Raw genomic sequence first — 4,386 nt, 5'->3', positions numbered from 1 at the left:
AAAGCAAAAGCCTGCTTTTTATGCACCTCACAGCCTCTAATCAATAACTTGCACCTCATATAATAATACACCTATGAAAACTGATTTATTTTTAGCCTTCTTTCAGGTAAGCCATAATGTCATAATATCACAAAATTCAATACAGGTAATATTTTTTAACTGTTGGAGACATTAAAAAAAACACGTAGTATGTATGTTGTAAAGACAGCAATTTAAACATATGCAACTACCTGTGGTTCATTTCTTGACTGTTTAGAAGGACAGCTCCACATGGGAAATAAGAAAATGGAATAGATTAGTGTATCCATTCATCTGATGCTCTGGTATGAGGATTTGAAATGATTATAAAGGTAAGAGAATGACAGAGAGGAATATAAAAGCCGAGCAATATCTAGCAAGCTGAGTCTGACCACGAGACTGAAATCTACTGTGAGTTCACTGCTGTGGCTATCAAGCTGGGGCTTTGCAGAAGCTTGCATCAGTGTTTGCACTGGGAAGACCCAGAGGGATGGGATGGAGAGGGACGCAGGAGGGGGATCGGGATGGGGAACACATGTAAATCCATGGCTGATTCATGTCAATGTATGGCAAAAACCACTACAATATTGTAAAGAAATTAGCCTCCAACTAATAAAAATAAATGGAAAAAAAAAAACAATGAAAAAAAATGTTTACCTGCAGTTAATACAGAATTTGAGCCTTTCCTGGAAACCTTGTAAACAGCTTTTAAATACTCTTTTAGCCTTTGTTATTAAGACAGTTCTCATAATCTTGAGGGGCTCAGGTGTTTTCCTTTGCTTGAAGGCAGAGACAAGTCTGGGCAGCATGTGTTATTGTTCTTGGAAGGGAGCCTGACCTTTGCCAGGGCCCTGGGAGAAGAGCAAGGCTCAAACAAGTCTGGGAGAGGGCTGCGTAAATACAGAGAGCACAGACTAGGATCTAAGAGCCTGGGTGTGACACCTGGGACTAAACACTTGTGGCCATTTGCATCAACATTCTGATGTCTTCTGCCTTGATCAGGGGCTCTTGAAATCAGAGTCCTGTGGAAATGATAATTAGGTTCAAAGTTATTATTGAATAAACAATTTCATTTGATAGTTAACAAAACAGCTTGCTATTGCTGACAGCATGTATTAGGCTATCATTGCATCGAAGCTTAAAATTCTCATCCCACACCAGAGCACTGCTGATTCTTTTAGGACCACAGACTCTGAAAAAGGCTGGCTAGTCCAAAGAGATGGAAGGAGGTCTGGACAGCGAAAGAGCTGGATCTAGTACCCAGCCTCCCAGACTCGGTCTGTGTCCTTTCTCTCTACTGCAAATCCTCAGAAAGGACTCAGGCTTTGGTATCTGCATGTTAGCATGTATTAGCCATGGGAACTCATTTGTAAAGTGAACAAAAGAGAGCCAGTCACGTGGAGGGCAAGGTGAGGCATTAGACATCCATCCCTCTGCAGTTAGTAAAACCACTCTGAGAGCACAGATTTTTTTTTCTATTCTCTGTATCATCTTTGATGAATTCTGCTACATCTGGAGGATGCAGTCACGTGGCCCCAGCAAAATATACTAGCATCCTGGGAACTATAAATACACTGGCCACCAGATGCTGCTACACAAATGAGAAGCCTCGTCATCACTGAATCTAGTTCCTGACCTAGAGGAAGAATAATGCATGTGGAAGCAATTTGTACAATATAAAGTGCTATAAAATGCTAATTTTGTTATTATTACTATAACTTAATCAATTTTAATGATTTTAATGGTGCCTAGTGCAGCTTTTGCCCGGAGGATGAAGATGGCACAGATTTGGTAATAAACATATCTTTGCACAAGGGTAGCCCTTGGCAACAAGAGGGATAATTGTTTAGAAACAGCTGCCTTCTGGTAAAAAGGAAGAGCAAAGATGAGTGAGGAATAGTTCCAAATGGCTTGGAGAAAGGCTTAGACTAAACCTTTGCAGCTCATGAGAGGGTTCTCAGGCCGTTGGTGAGGAGCTGTTTGTCACCCAGAGTGATGCTATGTTTAGATGAAGCCAGACTCTGAAGTCTATCCTGGAAGAGATTTTCCAGGGGATCCATCTTTTCTTTAAGTTCTTTCACTTCAGTATCATTTTGCAGTCTGAGGGTGGAACGTATGGCCCATGAACATTTTAGAAAACCAAGACTAGTTACATATCTGACAGACAGATGTCAGTCAGGGGCCAAGGGCAGGCCACCCACCAGCTTGCTTGTGAGGGTCTAGTCGGCCATGGGGTACTGTGGCGTGGGCCTGCCGTTTCACAGGTGAAGTGGAAATGGGGATTCTCGGGGCTTCCTCAGGGTCAGGTAGAGATTGCACTTAACCAACAGATGAGTACTGGAAATCCTTTAGGAGATGACTTCTGTGTGGATGGGTTGGTGGGACCCAGGTGAGTGATAGTGATGATGATATTAAGGGAGTAAATGTGTGTGTGTGTGCACATGTGCTTGTGTGTGTGGAAAATATTGTAGTGGAATGTGCATGGTTGGAGGAGGTGTAAAAGGGGGGAGTTTCTTACAGTAGTATTTTTTCTATTTATAAATGAAATATAAGAATATTGTAAAATGTGGGGAAATATAGAAAAGTATAAAGAAAATTAAAATCAGCTGCAATCTACCACCAAAAACTAATTGAAAGTACTGGATGAGTGTCAATCTGGGCCGGAAATGAACATGGAAATATAAAAATCCTTGGATCATTAAAATAATAGGAAAAGGGATTTTTTCCCCTACTTTTTTCTTTTTCTTTTAGTTTGCAGTGGTTTCTTCTGGTGCTTTTAATGGAGATATGTATATGAAAGAGCAGTAATATATTGGGAAATTTTAGAAATTTAGAGTATGATTGTGTATGGTGCTTTGTTATCTGTTACCTTCATGTTAAGCATATTGAGATTTTCTGTTGTGACTAAATATATTTCTAAAATATGATTTAAATCACTCCTTTGTTTTCCATCATATGAATTGATCGTAATTTATTTTGGAAACTCTTTATTGTATACATTTGGTTTGTTCATTTTTTTTACTGTCATAAATAAATTGTACTCAGTATCTTTTTTTGTTGTTGTTTTTGTACCATACAGCTCGTGGGATCTTAGTTCCCAGACTAGGGATTGAACTTCAGTGAATCGAACTTCCCTTCAGTGGAAGCAGATTCCTAACCACTGGACCACCAGGGAAGTCCTTGTTCTTGATATTCTTATATATCATGGTTATGTGCATCTCTATTGCTTCCTTGGAATAAATACTTTGAAGTAAAATCACATGATCAACAGGTATAGACATTTTTCATGCTCCTGATACATATTACTGGCCTGCATCCTGAAAATACTCATAAATTTATACTCCCCGGGGAGATGTTTGAGAAGGGACAAAGAAGCAGACAGGAGATCTATGATGAACGGACCTCGAGAAAGAGATTGGAAGATGTCTCTGAGAGGGGCCAAGCAAGAAGTCACGAGAGGGGATTCTTGGGCAAGAACCCAGAAATTCTCAGGGATTTGTCCCTGAACCAGTGACAAAGTCAGCAAAGTGAACTGAGGGCAACACTTCCCCTTGAAGAGAAGATTAAAGAAAATGATGTACATGAAAAATATTCCTTGAACTCTTAATAGGCTTTCCAGAATTTTTCTAGGGTAACTTATTATCATCCTAGTGACTAATAAGGCACTTGAGGCATAGAAATGAAGTGACTTTCCCACCATCACACTAACACAAGTGGCAGAACCCAGATTCAAAGTGATGTCTTCCAATCCAACGCTTCCGTGGTTTTCCATTCATTTTTTTCTATACAGGAATAGAAACAGGCTGCCGCCCTGTTCCACTCATCCCAGGACGGTCATGTCAACAAACGGGATCCATGACTGATGGTCTGAATTTGCTAAGAACCCATTGTAAGAAGGGCAAACATGGGTTATATTTCTGGGTGTGAAACACACAGATAGAGTGTGGTCTGATGTCTCGTGTTTTTTATACTTCATGATGAAGCAGGATGCGTTTTTGTACTTTGGGGGCAAGGGCAGCTCCCAGAAACTTGGCTGAAGTGAGAATGAATGAGGCTGGTCAATAAGAAAGGGACAATGTTTACAAAGTGATTCTATTTGAATCTCAGAACCCGCTGTTATGTCATTATATGTTTTTGCTAAGCATAAAAGAGATTTGTATGAGGCTCCTTCCCAGTGGACTATTCAGCTCCTAGTGCAGCTCCACGAACTGCAGGTGAGTGAGGCTCTGTGCCTGACTGAGGCATGACAATCAGGTAGCAAGCAGTGGCAAAGTGAGGCCGCTGGGGTGGGGCCCGCACACACTCTAGCAAGACAGCTCGTTAAAGCTCTTACCGGCAGTCATTTCTCCCAAACTCACTGTGTTAAAA

The sequence above is a fragment of the Muntiacus reevesi genome, chromosome 8, assembly GCF_963930625.1.
Source record: "Muntiacus reevesi chromosome 8, mMunRee1.1, whole genome shotgun sequence".
Classification (NCBI taxonomy): domain Eukaryota; kingdom Metazoa; phylum Chordata; class Mammalia; order Artiodactyla; family Cervidae; genus Muntiacus; species Muntiacus reevesi.
Note: the sequence above shows the minus strand (reverse complement) of the source record.